General features: G+C 40.6%; 1 protein-coding gene across 4 annotated transcripts in view; it reads right to left on the bottom strand.

Annotated features, from left to right (window-relative positions):
• Positions 1–18,615, bottom strand: part of SLC39A10 (solute carrier family 39 member 10) — a 123,697-nt gene that overhangs the window by 94,754 nt on the left and 10,328 nt on the right. The window contains exon 1 of one of the 4 annotated variants that reach the window (XM_070581710.1): positions 3,742–4,443. The exons of 2 other annotated variants lie outside the window; for them this stretch is intronic. The gene's annotated coding sequence lies outside the window, so the exon portion shown is untranslated. Of the gene's footprint in view, positions 1–2,663; positions 2,854–3,741; positions 4,444–18,615 lie in introns of those variants that run through there. One more of the 4 variants, XM_070581709.1, reaches the window with a different exon arrangement.

Raw genomic sequence — 18,615 nt, 5'->3', positions numbered from 1 at the left:
AAGCAGACAGGTGTTATCAACATATAAAAATTCATTGAGCAGATTTGTGCACTTTACTGTATGTATGTTATTCTGTAAAGTTTTAAAAATGAAATTAAAGAAAAATCACAGTGGTGGAATTAAAAACAAGTTAGAGAGCCAGCCCTGATGGCCTAGCAGTTACAGATTAGCGCGTTTCGCTTCAGTGGCCCAGGTTTGGTTCCCGGGCACAGAACCACACCAGTGTCTGTCAGTAGCCATGCTGCGGTGGCAGCGGCTCACAGAGAAGAACTAGAAAGACTTACAACTGTGTACTGGGGCTTTGGGGAGAAAAAAAAGAGAGAGAGGAAGATTGGTAACAGGTGTTAGCTCAGGGCGACTCTTGCCCAGCAAAAAAAAAAAAAACAAGTTAGAAAGCCACCACCAGAATGCCAACCAGCTCAACAAAAGTGAAAGAAATAGTCCCATTTTTACAAATCCAGAGAAATAACAACCTTTCACCCAGGGGATGGAACAGTGACCAACCCAAAGAAGCTTTTCACATTCCCTAGCTTATCAGGCATAGAATGTGGAAAGACAAGCAGAATAAAGAATGATAAGGTCTCCCCCCAAAACTAGTAGGGTTTGGGGGCTTCAGTTAATTTTTGGAATTTCTTTGTTAGGGACATCTCCTCACTTGTTGTAGGGAGCACCCTGACTCTCTGTTGAGGGAGATTGTTGCAAAGAGTGACCAGGAGGACAAAGAGGAAATTGACTATCTGGGTTTCAGCTAGGGAATTAAAGTTTGGCCTCAAGTGTACTTTCTTTTTTTTTCTTTCTTTTCTTTTCTTTTTTTTTTTTTTTTTGAGGAAGATTAGCCCTGAGTTAACATCTGCTGCCAATCCTACTCTTTTTGCTGAGGAAGCCTGGCCCTGAGCTAACATCTGTGCCCATCCTCCTCTACTTTATATGTGGGACGCCTGTCATAGCATGGCTTGCCAAGCGGTGCCACGTGCACACCCGGGATCCGAACTGTCTAACCCCAGGCCGCCAAAGCGAACGTGCGCACTTAACCGCTGTGCCACTGGGCCAGCCCCTCAAGTGTACTTTATTGTTCAACACAGCTCAACAAAATGGGAAAAGAGGGAGGGCTGTGGGCAGAAGTGCTGTCCAGGGATGAAAGGTGTGCACATGGTTGGACTTTCCTTTGTGTTCTCGCTGTGAAAAGCTACATAATGGGTCTGGTAGATTGGGAGCAAAAGGGCAAGAAACTCAAAGTTATTTTTAGTCAAACTCTCTTAATATAATCCATGTGCCTCTTTTTTATAGAACCCTGGCAAAACAAATCCCTATCTTCTTAGCCACTTTTCTTTTCTCTAGGCTTTCTAGAAACACCATGATCCTATGCTCCAGTCCTCCTCCCTGTGGAGCTCCCCAGCCCTGACAGATCGTTTCTAACAGAGAGGCTGTGACTGGTGATGCATGTGTGGAAGGACTGTGGCTTCGCTCTTGCGCATCATGTTCTGGCGTCCCCACGTTGTCTCTGAATTTTTAACCACTGGATTACTGCCTCATTCACCACGAGAAGTACTGCCTATTACACCCTGGCTGCAATTATGGACCATGCTAAACCTGAACGTTTCATTTAAATAATATATACAAGGGGGGAGGGCACCTACAAATTCAGGGCTTATCTGTGTTAGGTGTTGTATATACGTGATCACACTGAACCCTCATGACACCTCTGTAAACTAAAAATTAGTATCCTTATTTTTAAGTAGAAATCTCAGGTTTCAAGGAACAAAAGTACGCACAGCCAGGGTTCAAGTCCAGGTCCACGTGACTCCAAGATTATTTTATCTCACTATGGCTCAGGCGAAGTGCTTACTCAGCACACGCAGAGCTTAATTTTTCTCTCATCCTACGAAAGGAGCAGAGACGGTATATTAAGTCAGCCAAAATAGATGGTAATCTCTTGAAGGCAAAGGCTGATTACTCATCTTTTTGTGTGGCATAGAGTAAGAATACCTCGATGTGTTAGATGTATCCTTCCAAATGGGTGCACGTGAGATAAATGTTGATTTTTAAAATAAATTACACACATACACAACACACTTTCTCAAAGCACGTGTAAGCATCTACCTCATTGCTATTACAGATTCAAATTCCTGCAGAGAAAATAAAATTTACTTATTTAAGTAAAAAGTGAAGTCAGTAAAAAGGATGGTTTCAATGCCAAATGATAAGCCAACCAAAAGGATAAAAAACATGGGTACTGAATTACATTTGCTGGTATTTTAAGCTTTAAAGGCACATTGGCTAATATTTCTGTTACACCAGGAATAACAAGCAAGCATAAAGCCTTTCACCGTGTAACTGACCCTAGATGTGGTGTCCCCTCAGAGAAAAGAACATGCAAGTACGAGATGTTCTGCTCATGCAAGACGGAACCTAAATGAGCAGACTACAATCCAACCATTAGGAAAATTACTCAGATGACCAATTCTTTACACAAAGAATCCAAAAGCTGACAGAATACTTTTTCTTTACTTTTTTCCCCCATCTCGTTTCAGTTTCTCTGTGTGGGACAAAAGCACTGAACAAGATTTAAATCCTTCACGCCTTATTTTTTCTGAAACTTAAAGTCTGAAATTAGTTTATTTACATTCAGATTAAGTCAGAATTTGCTACTGAAAGAATTGTACCTGTGTCTTTAGTTGCCGTATTGTTAATGAGTCTTTGCAGTTAAAGACATGCAGGATCCCACGGTGCTGTTCTTTGTTATTCACTTTTTGCTAGTAAGAGTCTCAGTTTGAGTAATTCAGAATGTAAAGTCATATCATAGAAAAACAGGACTTCCTCCAATAACGGAGGCGGCTCCCTTAGCTTTTGGGTAAACTTATCCAGGTTTTCAGGTTTGTGATTCCTAAGTTTCTGCTTCAGAATTCTCCAGGATGAGTTTACTAGCCATCCTAAATTCACCCATCAGTAGTTAATCTCCATGAACTATAAATATGTCTGATTAGGTCAATTTCTGAGACTCTTTAAGAGAAAATAATTTCTTTCTTTCTAGATTTTGCCTCCCTTAATTTGTTTATGTTGTTACAGTAAACAGACATTCCTACCGTTTTAATGATGTATAGCTATGCACAGTACATATTTTCTTCATTGCTCCGAATGTTTTCTGACTGTTTACTTTCAGGGTTCCCGACATCTTTTAGAGTAGTCATTACCTGTCAATGTCTACATTGGCTCATTTTTAGGGGGCCAAATATCTCTTTCCATTCATTTTGGGTTATTTTGGAGAAAAATCTCAAACTGACTCCTGCATAAACGCCCTTGTCCACGTCATGGTTCTTACACTCGTGTGTATTTGCACATAAATCTCCTTCCTATTCCTACTGCTCCATTTTTAATGATTTCCATAGTCTCAGCACTCTCTTAATTTTAATTCACATTTTTCTATTCCTAAGTGTGAATTTATGTTATTTCTTCCTTTTGATTGGTAGCCACTTTATTTTAAAGTCTTTAAAGTTTTTACTTTTGGGCCCCATTGAGTCCTGCTGCTGCCGATTCATTAATACACCAAAGGTTAATTGCATGGCACTCTCCGCAAATGGGACACTTCCTGGCGTTCGTGCGTGCATGCGCGCATCTGTTACTCATTGTGCTGAAGACAATGTTACCCCAAAATAAAATATTAAAGTAAATGTTCAACTGTTTAACCTGTAGCATATACATTGCTAAGTAACTATAAAAAAGTGGAAAATAAATGAAACTTACCCTTTAAAGAAGATTTCAATGGATGATTTAGGGTGTTTCCCTTTTTATTTCAGCTCAATCCAATTCAGGTAACAGTTATAGAAGCCTGTCACGTCCAGAGGCTGCCGAGACCACAAAGGGCATAAAACAAGTCCCTCCTCCTAAATTTACATTCATTTAGATTAGTTGGAGTGCTAGGGTTTTCAAACCCCAGGCTTCTATGAGATGTTTTCCTTGAAGAGTGAGTACTAACTGTTTTCCCCAGCCAGTGAGGATCTTAGCTTCTCCCCTTTTAAAGCTTCAGGTTGTTCTTCAACTATTCTTTTTATGTTGTATAACCCTCGAGGGTTTATATCCGACTTCCATATTTAATGTATTTTAATTCAGCTTTGTAATGATCTATGTATGCATTCATGAGCTCATCTTCCCCTTAGGAGTTACACAGGTAGCAGAGATTAAATTGGCATGCTTTGCTACTTCCTGGCAATTGCAAGTCTGACTTCATGAATACCTTTATTCCTGTGCTTGCATCCAAAAGTTCCAGAGAGTGTGATTACTTGATTAAATAAATAACACGAGATCTTTTGGACTGATACTTTCATAACACCACGACTACAGTAAATGGGCAGCACACACATCCCGGCTTTTCCTCTGCCTTCCATGCTCCCCACTCCAACTTTTTTATTCCTGTGAGTGAAAGCTTTGAAAGCTGGCAAGGTTTGTATCCTTTCTCAGAGCATGCATTAGGTATATTCTGTGAATAGTTGGTCTACCTCATTGGCCCGAGGCAGAACAATACATTTTGCATTTGAAGAGAAAGAAGCGTTTTCCCTCCCATTACTCTCTTCTTTTGGCAGGGAAGTGGGAATGGAAGAGAGAGGCGTGAGTGGGAGAGAAGTAATGCCCAAAACAGAAGCCAGTGAAGCTTGATCCAACTGTCTATGCCGCCTTCAAGGAGGTCGTGGTCTGCAGGCCTTCTTAATTGAAATGATATCATATCCCACCTCCTGTCACCAACTTCCCAAATATTCCCCACGCCCCCTCCCCCAGCCGAAATCTCTTCCCTCATTTAAATAATTGTCCTACTCTATAATAAGGTCATTTCTGTATCTCTCCCCTCCCCATCAAGATTCTGATACACTTTGTTCTCTTTGCCTCTAGCCCTTAGCCTGCTCCTAGGCTTTCCATAAATGTTTATGAACTGAAATAAATTGCTTGGCCTTACTCAGAATCCGCTTTTCTAGCATGTAGAAAAAAGTTATCTCGGCTGATACCTTCCTCTTCACTGCACACTATTAAAGTAGGGTGACCAAATACAACATAAAGAAAAGAAAAGTACCATGGTTGACTTTTAAACTGCAGCATAAGAAATTTTAATTATTTTTTCTTGAAAGAGCTCAAGATGACTCGTTCTCACTGTTTGGTGGTGTAGGCCTCAAGATACAGACAGAAGTGTTTTTGTGATTTTAAGTACTTTCTGGCTAGCATGGATAACAATCGAGGGTAATCAAAACACATTAAGTGCAACTTTCACAAGTTTACAAAATAACGCGCAGCTTAAACGTGAGCTGGTCTTCAGCCAAATCTACACAGTGCACAGGATTGAAAAGAAGGCAGTGAACCACCGGATTGTGTGTCTCTATGCTACTCCACATTCACATCTTGAAAAGTCACAGACTAAGTTGCCTCAATTTCATCATTTGCAAAGATGGGCTTTCTCAGGGAAGGGAGAGCCAGGCTAGCTACCAGGCCATCAGCAGTGAGGCACAGGCATGCGAGCAAACGTTCTATTGGCAGGAGGTCAGTGTGTCTGATTGGTTTATGAAGCGATATTAGGATTTTAAACAGAAGATCAGAATATCCTGTTGTATCTGAGTCTTGTTGTAAATAATTACTATTAGATTTTGGACCTCTTGGAGTCAACTTATTTATCTTTATTTCTTCCCTGTCGCCTAGGCTGTCACATGTATTTTTGCATGAAAAATTTTAAAAGCTATAATGCAATTTGCTATATACCTTGAAATACTATGTATATTTTAGATAATTACCATGAGGGTCTACCTAGCAAGTAAATACTAGTAGCCTAGATATGTATGAAATTGATTATGAAAATTTGTTTGATCGTTTGGAATGAGACAATGTGGTACACATTTCTGACATCAGGTTCAAGGTGCAGTTGCCTATGCATTTTCCTGGTAGAAAATGACCTTCCCAAATGGCCAGGGCTCTGAGCCACCACAACAGCAGCCTTTCAAAACTTAAAGGCTAATCTATGGACATCTAATCTTTGACAAAGGAGCTGAGGGCCTACAATGGAGGAAAGAAAGTCTCTTCAACAAATGGTACTGGGAAAACTGGACAGCCACATGTAAAAGAATGAAAATCAACCATTCTTTTTCACCATTTACTAAAATAAACTCAAAATAGATCAAAGACCTAAAGATTAGGCCTGAAACAATAAGTCTTCTAGAAGAGAATATCATCAGTACACTCTTTGACATCAGCTTCAAAAGAATCTTTTTGGACACCATAACCCCACACATGAGGGAAACAATAGAAAGAATAAACAAATGGGACTTCATCAGACTAAAGAGCTTCTTCAAGGCAAGGGAAAACAGGATTGAAACAAAAAAACAGCCCACTAATTGGGAAAAAATATTCACAAGTTATTTCTCCGACAAAGGGTTAATCTCCATAATATACAAAGAACTCTCACAACTCAACAATAAAAAATCAAACAACCCAATTACAAAATGGGCAGGGGACATGAACAGACATTTCTCCAAAGAAGATATACGGATGGCCAATAGACACATGAAAAGATGCTCATCCCCACTAATCATCAGGGAAATGCAAATCAAAACTACACTAAGATATCACCTTACACCTGTTAGAATGGCAAAAATATCCAAAACCAAGAGTGACAAATGTTGGAGAGGCTGTGGAGAAAAGGGAACCCTCATACACTGTTGGTGGGAATGCAAACTGGTGCAACCACTATGGAAAACAGTATGGAGATTCCTCAAAAAGTTAGGAATAGAAATACCTTATGACCCAGCCATCCCACTACTGGGTATCTATCCCTAAGAACCTGAAATCAGCAATTCCAAAAGTTCCATGCACCCCTATGTTCATCGCAGCATTATTCACAATAGCCAAGTCATGGAACAAACCTAAGTGCCCAGCAACTGATGATTGGATAAAGAAGTTGTGGTATATATATACAATGGAATACTACTCAGCTATAAAAAAGGATAACATCATCCCATTCACAACAACTTGGATAGACTTTGAGAGTATTATGTTGAGTGAAATAAGCCAGACAGAGAAAGACGAACTCTGTATGACTCCACTCATAGGTGGTAGTTAACATATGGACAAAGAAAACTGATTGGTGGTTGCCAGGGAAAGGGGAGTGGGGGGCGGGCACTAGGGGTGAAGTGGTGTACCTACAACATGACTAATAATGATGTACAACTGTAATTTCACAAGGATGTTAACTTTCATAACCTTAATTAAAAAAAAAAAAAACTTAAAGGCTAAGAAGGTTGCCATTTTAAGGGATCATTAAAACTTTGAGGGAAAAAATCCCACCAAAGACTGAGCGTTGTTCAGTGTTGAGCTACATAACCAGACGTCCGTGCCTTGCTGAGCGTGGGAACCAGCCTGCTCCCACCCCAGGGACATGGAAGCCGTGTAGTAGGCAGCTGGGTGCCCATAGTATGGGAGTAAGCACCAACGAGGAAGCAAAATAAGGTCATGGACATGGAGGCTGCTATTTACTAGATTAGAACACAGGCAGAACCAGAAATCCTCCACCTTCTGGAAAGACCAAAGACAGAATGGGCCATGAGACCCAGGCTAAGCGATTTTGTAATAGATGCTTATAGTTTGCATCTCTTGCTCCATCTCACTGTGTTTAAGATAAAGACGTGTTTAATAAGGTTTAAGAGTGTGATACCTGGGGGTAGACAGAACTGGGTTCGAGTCCTGACATTGTCATTTTGTTGTGTAAGTTATACAACCACCCCCCCATACCCAAGTCTGTTTTCTTATTTGTAAAATGGAATAATAATTATACCTACTTCATAGGGTACTTGTTGTGCAGGTTGGATGATATAACATATGTAAATTAAGCACTTAGCACAGTGCCTAGCATTCTCAGAAAGTGTCAGCTGAAAACACACGATGAGGGGGCTGGCCAGTGGTGTAGTGATTAAGTTCCCATGCTCCACTTTGCCGGCCAGGGATTCGTGGGTTTGGATCCTGGGCACGGACCTACACACTGTTCCTCAAGCCATGCTATGGAGGAATCCCACACGCAAAATAGAGAAAGATTGGCACAGATGTTAGCTCAGGGCGAATCTTCCTCAAGCAAAAAGAAGAAGATTGGTAACAGATTGGTAATCTTCCTCACCCAAAATAAATAAATAAATAAATAAAAATAAAAACAAACGCTAAAACATCAACTGCTCAGCCTTATCTGTATCTATTATCTGTAAAAAGGTGACAGAGTCAAAGAAAGCCCCTGTAGTGCAGGAAAATCAAATAGATTGTGTCCCTCTGAACAAGGGCTGTCCACCCTCTGTCCTCTTGGTATTTTAGATTGCTTTCGTACCTCCCATCCCTGTCACTGTCAGAGGATGCTGAAGACATTCCTTCATTCAAATGTTTAATAAGTGCCAACTCTGTGTCAGGTATCAGCTATGTGTTGGGGGTGTATTGGTGAACACCTCAAAGACAGTTGAAAAGGTAGGTAATAAATGAGACACACACAAATACAATTGTCACTTGTAAGATGAAAAACAATGGAACTGCAGTCTAGATGAGTTGACAAGAGAACTTCCTCTCTGAGGAAGGGAAATTTAGGCTAAGATCCCAAAGATATGAGCAGACATGGTTTCTCTCCACACTTTATGGCCTTTCTCACAGCACTTGTGGCAATTGCCAGCCTTATCTGTCCGGTAACTCCCCTGTAGTTGTTGGCTATCCGAATCCACAGGTGATCTCAAGAGACATCCAGGACAGCCTGTTTCCTGCCAAGAGTGACTCTGGGGTCATGACCATAGATGTAGCCACAGGGCAGACAGACAGACCCTTGTGCAGGGTGTCAGTACCTAAGGACACTAGGCAGGCCGAGTGCCCTGGCACAGGGCTGCATTCACCTGCCTCTGAGGAAGGGATGCCTTTCAACTTCACACAACCAGAATTAGCTGGAGGCCCTGTGCAGCCTCACAATAAAGCACACTCAAAAGCCACTGAAAGGCTTTTCTAAAGCAGGCTGACACTAGGGACTCAAGGTGCCAGCCCACCTAATTCCTTAGTATAGGTGACATAGAGGACCCATATTACTATAGACTTGAACCATGATTTATAACCCACTCTTCAGAGGAAGTGCTGTATTTCCTCCTCTTGGCATCAGAGGGACCAGGGTTTGTGCTGCCTTTCTAGCTTAGTGGAGCACTGGGGGCCCTAGAGGCCAGGGGACCCCATCACCTAAGTCCTCACGTTAGCCACTTCTTCCAGTAACTGCTCCCATAAGGGACCTCTGTTGGGCAGTGCTGGTCCCCAAAGCTGTGACTGATGGCCTCCTTCTCAGGCTCTCGAAACTGAGCAGTTCTTGCTGGATGTGGAATGATTCTCCTTCATACCGAAGCAGAATCATTCTTTCTGATTACCTAAAAACGAGCCACAAAGAATCCCTTTGTGGGAGTAATGAAAGAAATAGTCAGGGGGAAATGTAGGAGACCATGAGCCCAAGACAGGAGTGTGTTAAGTTAATGTCTGCACACTCGAAGCATGATCCAATTAAAATATTTCAGAGCAGTAGAGAAGGTTTTTATAGAGAACCGTGTTAGGTTAGTTTTGATAGGTTTAACTCTAAAAAATCCACGCATAATAGCCTCTTGGCTAGCTTTCTTACGTATGAAAACTTAAAATTATGCAGGTAAATTCTCAAGCTAAGGCATGTTTTGGCCTAATTAGCAACACCTCAGACTAGCAAGCAGGACTCTATGATTTTAAAGATAGCACTTATACTTAAGGCAAGAACTAACAAAACTGGCCCGACTTGATTTCTATCAAGGTTTCCTTGGAGGGAGTTAAAAAAAAGAAAAAGAATAGGTATTAGCCTCTTAGAGAACTAACATGACAGAAAGCAGAGCTAATAGTGCACAAAGTTTCTGTGGATTTAGATGCATTGATTCTCCTTATATATATAAGTCGTATATATAAAAATATAACTCTCCCACTACTTTTGGAGACTACCCAAGTTATACTAACTCTAGTTAACAGAGTTCACAATTATGAAGTAGTTACAATCCCAATCCAGAAATCCTGGCCTTCTGGCATGCCAGTACATCTATAGTAATTTCAAGGGGTGTCGTAAAACTCGCAAAGTAAAATTAATGTTGATTTGCCTGCATTTTGAAAAGAAATAAAAATGAAATATAGCTTTTGGGGGGAATGGTGAGGCTACTCTAAAAAGACTGATAATCTTGATTGCAAACACTACCATTTTTATTCCTGGACCACAAACATGACTGAGATCTCTTTTAATAGAGTCATGCAAAGAAACAAAGGCTTTGGGAAGAGAGAGTACATTAAACAATTTGCAGTCACTGAAGAATACTTAAGATATAAAGATTTCACTGCCACAATCTCCCTTCCTTTCGGCCCCCTTCCCTCCCCATCCTCAGCTGTCCACCAAGAGATGAAATTTATGCTGACTCTGCTTAAATACGTTTAAGTTTGTTTCCTCTGGATATTTTCTTTCAGAACATTATTGAAAAGCAGTTTACATCTATGAAGAAATGATCAGCAATCTCTTGAAGTTTAAATAACCAAAATACACAGTTATCCCTTCAGTGATGGATTTAGAAATGACATAAACAGGAGGACATGGAGTCTGAATGGCCCTTCAGTTTATGGCTCATATGCGATTGTTCAGATGCTAGTGAGACAGATGCACTGGGTGGATGTGAGATTATTCTTCAGGCAACCCATTATTTAGAATTTTGAGTGGAGGATAAAAATAATAATCATAGTCATGATATAGAGCATGTATTCATTCATTCACACGACAAATATTTATAGAGAACAGTTAAACATAGTTGGGCTGCAGTAGTAAAGAAAAAGATCACTGCCATCAACCAGCTTGACCCAGCTGACACATAGAGCCCTCCATCCACAAACAGAAGAATTCACATTTTTTTTCGCTATTCATGGAACATTCAAGAAGATACATCAGATTTTGGGCTTAAAATAAATCTCAATAAGTTTAAAAGAATTGAAAATAAGAAACTATGTCTCTGACCATAATGGAAGGAAACAAGAAATCAATAATTTTCTAGATACATGGGAAATCCTCAAATATTTGAATTAAGCAATATACTTCTAAATAACACATGATAAAAAAAGAAAACACTTGTAAGTGGATAAAAATAAAAACACAACATAGCAAAATGTATGTGGTGCAGCTAAAGTAGTGTTTGGTGAGAAATTTATTATACTAAATGCTTATATTAGAAGACAAGAAAGATCTAAAATGAATGATCTACATTTTCACATTAAGCAACCAAATAAAGAATTAAGGATTAGGGCTGGCCCTGTGGCTGAGTGGTTAAGTTCTCGTGCTCCATGTTGGCGGCCCAGTGTTTCACCAGCCCAGATCCCAGGTTCAGACATGGCACTGCTCATCAAGCCATGCTGAGGCTGCGTGCCACATAGCACAACCAGAGGCACTCACAACTCAAATATGCAACTATGTACTGGGGGACTTTGAGGAGAAGAAGAAGAGAAAAAAAGAAGAAGATTGCCAACAGTTGCTAGCTCAGGTGCCAACCTTTAAAAAAAAAGAATTAAGGATCGATGCCTACATTCTCCACCAAAAAAAAGGAAAGGAATTAAGAAGAAGACCAAATTAAACCCTAGGTAAGCAGAAGTAAGAAAAGATGATAAAAGTAGAAATCAATGAATCAGAAAATGGACAACAGAATGGCAAAAATCAATGAAACCCCAAATCTTTTCAGATAAAGTAAACATCATTATTCATTAGGGAAATGCAAATTAAAATCACATAAATTACCACTGTGATTAAAACTAAACCATGATAATGCCAAGTTTTGATGATTACGTGGAACAACCGAAACCCTTATATGTTGCTAGTGGGAATACAAAATGGTAGAACCACTTTGGAAAACTGCAGCTCCTTAAAAAGTTAAACATACATTGACCACAGGACCCAGCAATCCCACTCCTAGGTATCTGCCCAGGGGAAACAGAACTTATATTCACATAAATACTTGTGTGGGGGGCCGGCCCTGTGGTGCAGTGGTTAAGTTCTTGCACTTTGCTGCAGCGGCCCAGGGTTTTGCTGGTTCGGATCCTGGGCGCTGAATGGCACCACTCGTCAGTCCACATTGAGAAGGCATCCCACATGCCACAACTAGAAGGACCCACAACTAAGATATACAACTATGTGCCGGGGAGAATTTGGGGAGATAAAGCAGGGGGGAAAAAAAAAAGACTTGTGTGGGAATGTTCTTAGAAGCTTATTTGTAATAGCTAAAAATTAAAAACAACCCAAATATTCATTAGCTGGTAAACCAATAAACAAATTATGGTGGATTCATACAATGAAAAATGATTTCACAATAAAAAGAATAAACTTCTGATACATGTAACAATAGAAAAAAACAAGCTATTGGATGTGGACAAGTCTCACAAAGCATTATGCTGAGTGAAAGAAGCCAGAGACAAAAGAATACATACAGTATGACTCCATTTATAGGAAATTCTCAAAAGGCAGACAGTAGTGACAGAACAATGAGTGGTGCTTCATGGCTGGGGGAGGGGAGGGGCAGAGGCTCACTGGCAGAGGGGCAGGAAGAAGTGGCTGGGGGCGACGGAAAGGTTCTGTATGTTGATTTTGATAGCGGTTACAGAGCTTTACACATTTGTCAAAACTCTTCCAAATGTACACTTAAAATTATTGGATTTTAGCATATGTAGATTATACTTCACTAAAGCTGAAAAAAATAGAAGCTCTATGAATGACATGAAAAATCCAGTCTAATCTATGGTTTTTTTCAACATCTTGCTGAATCAATTTCTGACATGCTAATAAAATCCATCAAATCTTATCACTTCTTTTGAAAGAAGGTGTTTGAAAGCATCGGCATATTCATATTTAAAATTGAAGTAACACAAGTAGTAAAGAAAATAAAACGAGAAAAGCAAACAAAAAAAGGACTTGTAAAGAATTTAAGACAGTAAGAAGAAAAAATAAACCAAGAGAAACGATATTGTTCAAACGTCAAAAACGAAGAATTGTATATAACAAGAAAGAAGCTTTATCTCTTGACCAGGAGGCAGAAAGAGAGAGAAAAGTCTAACCAGGTGGACGGGGCTCTGTGGGCAGCCTTAGTGTCGGATTTGTGGCTGCCAAGTAGTGTAGGCCATTTCCAGAAATTAAGTCCTATATTATATGAATGTATTATCCAACAATCTGCTATTAATTAAACCTCGATTTTTGCAACAAGCTTCAAATTCAGAGCAGACTTCCTGCTTCTGCAGGACACATTGCAGCCATCGTATTCGTATCCAAAGGACCTTTTTTCTTCCACTTCAGGACTAGTGTCGCATTCCTCTTTTCGGCAATTAGACCTTCAACTCTCTGGAGACCCTGCAGGGTCGCAATTATCCTAACTTACTGCTGCCTGGATGACCCACTGGAACAGATCTGCTACTCATGTCTGATGAAACCACAAGCTCTTCATAAAAGAGAAGAAATCTAAAAGCCAATGTGTTGGCTAAGGAAATTTCATTTTCTCAATAAAAGTAGGTATTCTTTTAACCTAGATTCATTGAACCAGAACTTTTCCCTCTATTTCTATTTCCAGGATCCACTGACTCTTTTAAACTCATTAAAAGAAGGCACTACGTACTGAATTATTTTTTTTCACTCTGACTGATTTTGATGGATGCTCATTCCTGAAGCACCTCTGTCCTAAATACATAAGGGCAAAAGATTCTGAGAAGGTATGACCTTGGACCAGCACCCTTCATGTGTAATGAAAACGAGCACCTTCTTGGAAATGCTGCAGAGTGTGCACAGAAATAAGTAATCCTGACGCAATGAAACCTTTTCCTCAGCAGTTTGTGGAGTTTCCAAGAAACATTGGCAGCCTGTGGGGAATGGCATGGAGATAACAGGTTGATCCCTTAGCTCTACCTGAGTCCAATTGGACTGAACAGTCCACTGCACTGATGGGCAATGGGTTTGAAAGGGGCAAAGAGTGCAAGAGGTGAAGCCAAACGTGGGCTGTGAGAGACTGTTAAGGCTCACCTTCGAGGAGACTCATCTCACAGAAGTATCATAACTGTGGTGCTGAAGCCAATGTCGCTGCTACCCAGGTTACTGCCTAGCCTCTCCCAGGGCTAAAGGACCAAGGCATCCAACGTTGCTGCCATGTTGCCCAAATTAAATAGTTCTCATTCAACTGAAGTATACTGACTAGTATGTGTGAGATGTGTCTCAACTAATTTACTGTTCACAAGACTTGAAATTGGCATAAATATACTGAAGTTTAAGTAAAATATACATGAGTGGATTCATAACTTTCCTTATATTCAGTTGCATCCTACAAGGCTGAGTGTAAAACGCATGGTAGCATTATAGTCAGTGGATCCTGGAATTATGTGTAGCCTTGGGCATACCCAAGCAAGGACTTACCCACTGTGAACATCACCCATTGTGCATCAACAGAGAAATTCAGACACAGTCTGATAAGGTAGTGATACAATTGTAAATCCAATTGTTCTGTTTTTAAAAAGTTTGCTAGGACCCAAGAAAAAGTATTACACTTTCCAGACTTTAATATTGAGATGAGAGACTTGGCTGAATTAGAATCACAATTAGATTTTTGGTTCAAAAGAATATCTTTCCTCTTTTTAAAGCAAGCTGGTTATCATTTGCCCAGAAAAGCTATTCTTACGGCTTCTTCAGTCAATCAAAGAGGAATGAAGTCTCAGAAGACAGAAATGCTTCCTTCCTTTTGTCATTTTCCCAGCACATTCCACCCCAGGCAGTTTAACAAATAAGGTCAGAATTTGAACTTGCAAACACTGATCATTAATTCCTCTGAAAGAAAATCACTGATCAAGTGGGCGTATTTGCAGTTTCCATGAGGTTGAAACTAGGGCATTTTGGTCTCTGATGTAAAAGGAAACCTAACACCAAATATCATTGAAAAGATTTCCATTTTCTTTGGAAGAGATTACTTAGAAGTAGTATACTATCTCTCATTTCCTCTTTCTGTATCTTCTTGTCAGTCCTACCATTGAGAAATCTGGTCTTCTTTCAGTCTTTCTGTAGCAGGACAATGAACTCTCATCAAAACAGCTCTCATTAATGGAGGGAGTGATAATATAAATTGTTTGATGTTTTATATTTAGATAATCCAGGCTGCAACTTGGCAATAGTGGGGATCATATCTTAGATCAGAGGTTGGCCAAGATTTTCCATAAAGGGCCTGATAGTAAATATTTTAGGCTTTGCAGGCCGTATGGGCTTTGTGGCACCTACTCAACTCTGCCCTGATGGCAAGAAAGTAGCCCTAGACAATGCAGGAACGAACGACTGTGGCTTTGTTCCAACAAAACTTTATTTATGCCTGAAATTTTAATTTCCTATAATTTTCACATGTTGTGAAATAGTCTTCCTTGGATTTTTTTTTAACCATTGAAAAATAGAAAAACCATTCTTAGCTTGCAGGCTGTGAAAAACAGGCGCTGGGTGGGATTCGGCATTCGGGGAGTAGTGCTGACCTCTGACTTAAGAATCACACTACGCCACACTCCACCTTGTAATTGCTGTAAAAAGACGCGTCCCAAGGCCCCAAACCATGTGTAGATAGTTAAATAGTAATTTGGGACTACTTGCGTCTTGCAGTCTTTGGAGTCGTCCTCAGGATTCCCCAAGAGACTGGCTGTTTGAATCTTGGCTGCTCGAAGCTTTCCAGAAGTTTTAACAGTGAGAATCAGGGGGGTGGTCAGGGAGGTGTAGGCCGTGTGAAGCTGTCCTGCCTCGAACAGGAAATTTCTTTCTGGTTCTGTGTTTTCCTTTAAATGTTGTTGTGAATTTAGCACTGTATTCCGTAATCTGTTTTCCCCCAAACTTTCTAGTAAAGCTAAAGCCCCAGGAAGGCATGCCTGTTTGTACAGAGCCCTGTCACCCTGAGGGTGGGGTGCTCGAATCTGAAAAACCAGAGGCAGGCTTATATACTGCTGTACTCAGAATCCCACGTCGCTGAGTAGCTTTCACCAGGAAGAATTGTTCTGAAAGTAAACTGCTGTAATGAGACTCTGTTTCATTTACAATTTTTCTGTAGAAAGGGGAAAAGCTGTATAGTTATTAATCTATGCAAGCAATGACTTCAGAATGAAAAGAATATAGGAAAAGAGTAGGATCAAATCCACTTAAGTGGAGTCTTCGGTAAGTAATACCAAGATGATAACAGCGAAGCGAATAGCAGAGATCTACCACTTATAGCTTCAACTCTTATAAGGATGTGCATATTTAAATCACCAAATGGCTCCAATTGTTTTCGACTTCCAGATTCTTTTAGTCCTGCTACCTGGCCTGAGTCTTCTCCGCGACCCCAGAGATTTGGCAAGACTTACCAACTGACATATTCCTATTGTTTTCTCCCAAGATGCCTACTCTCTCAAAAGTCCAGACCAAAATCTGAAATCAGTTTCCATCCACTTCCAAAAGATTCTTCTCTCACTCTCTTAATGCAAGGACTTGATATCCTCTTTTAGGAATGGAACCCAAAATTGTACTCTGAAGCTGATAAGTCTTATACCCTCGAGAGTTACCATGACAACCTTCAGATTAGCTTCGGGAAAACAGTAACAGGAGATTCATCCTATTTCCATCCCCGTGTTACGCAGCCCCATCCTGCCTTTTGGGTCCTATCAGGAGGAAGGTCAGTGCTAATTCTTCTGCTTCGATTTGCTTCTTTGAAGAGATGAGAGTGGAGAAAGAGGCTATGATCTCCTTGAAATGACTGCAATCAAGGAAAGAAAACTTGCCAAATTCCTGGAGTCCGTATTTTCCTTTGGAGGGTAGTTTTGATTTGGCCTTTTAGTTTTTCGTACCTTTTCTTCCTTTCAACATGATCAGAATGATTACAAATCTAGAGTCATGTTTTACAATACGGGGCGTCCCACCCTCCACGGCTTTCAGATGCAGCCAAGGACTCACTTCCGAAGGTTGCTGTTTTACCTTGAGGAAAGTTTAGAATCTGACCAGGTACAGCAGCTCAGTGCTTTGGTTTTATTTGTACACAAACCAGATTTCTAGTCAAAAGCAAAAGAAGGTCCTTTTCCCTTCACCCCGTGCTCAAAATCTTCAGTTAGCACATCCAGAAATGTCTGGTAACTAAGCTGTCAAGGCATACGGACGAAAAGATGGTAAGCCAGAAACAGTGCATCTCTGGGCCAGGCTTCAGCCTTAATGTATTATTATTATTTTTTAAAAAAGGAATGAAATAGCTCTTTTGGAAGGCTTTTAGAGTCAAATACTAAATAGTAGAAGGGCTGGGCAGCCTGCAAATATTTCATTTTAGAGCTCTACAGAAGTGTTTAAAATTTAGGGATTCGAACAGGGCAAATACATCTCGGTCTGCTGAAGCATGGCAGTAATCAGGGGCCTGGTGACAAGTGGTGCGACCTTTTCCATCCGCTGTGGTCCTTCAGGCGCTGCACACAGTGAGGGCTGCTCTGTGGTTCACCTCTCACACACCTGCCCTGCAGTCGAGTTTCACAGCAAACAATGGGCTATGTACTTGTTGCAGGGTAATGCATCTCCTACCCGAGGCGCCCTCATGAGAAATTCTATCACACACAGCTTTATTTCTGGATCCTTTTACCTAAACTCTGAACATTTCAGTGTTGGCCATGGAAAACTGAAAAGTCCTCCTGTCTGTGGTAATTAAAAAAGGGAAATGGGGTTTGGGAATAGACAACTGAGTTGAAGAGAATGGCACATTAGCAAAAAGAAAGGAAACTTAAGAGGCAGAAGACATTCCAGCCTCTGAGCTGCATTTGGATGGTGTCCCGAGGAGAGGGGCAACTAGAGTTGAGTGAGACGTCCAATGGCCTGAGATTCAGTGCGATGTGTGCGCCACATCATGCAAGGAGAGAGTTTAAGACTGGTTCACTATAGGTTTTAGAGAGGATTGAGAAATACCTACTTGGCTATATGGAGTAGGTTAAATAAAGGTAAATCCAGCACTTAAAATCTTTTTTAATTATTAAAATGATTGTATGATAAAACAGCTTGAGGAGTGGGTTCAAGGACCACAGATACAAAAACCACCACGACCACCCAGGTCAATAGAAGAAAAACAAATGTCCTCAAGATCCACAGTATCTGGAACAAGACAGTCTCACTGGAGCTCTGTGGAATGGAGACCTTGAATAGTCTTGAGAGTATTGTAAAAATATTAACTCTACAAACATCGATTATGACTGATGTACCACAGAGATTAGGTTTAATCAGTGTGTTTACGTCATTGCTTTGTTTCAGCGAATGGCGAAGTGATCCTAAGGGCATCTATAAGGCTACTCCTGACCTCCATTTCCTGAATTCTATTTCTCCTTCAGAGTATAACCTTTTAAATCACATACTTTCTAAAACAGATGTTTTCAGAAACCTAAACTTGGGATGGGCCTCCTACATTGGGGAGCTGAGAGTGTTTCAAGTTAGAAGAGGGTTTGCACAGACAGAGTTAATTCACACTTCAGGCCTTCCACAAGCCTGGAGTCTGGCCTTCCATCCCAGGGAGTGGACACCCTCCCACACACTCCGCAGTTGGCATTGACCTG

This window comes from Equus przewalskii, chromosome 17 (assembly GCF_037783145.1).
Source record: "Equus przewalskii isolate Varuska chromosome 17, EquPr2, whole genome shotgun sequence".
NCBI lineage: Eukaryota > Metazoa > Chordata > Mammalia > Perissodactyla > Equidae > Equus > Equus przewalskii.
The sequence above is the reverse complement of the archived record's forward strand: the minus strand, read 5'-3'. Positions and strand labels throughout refer to the sequence as shown.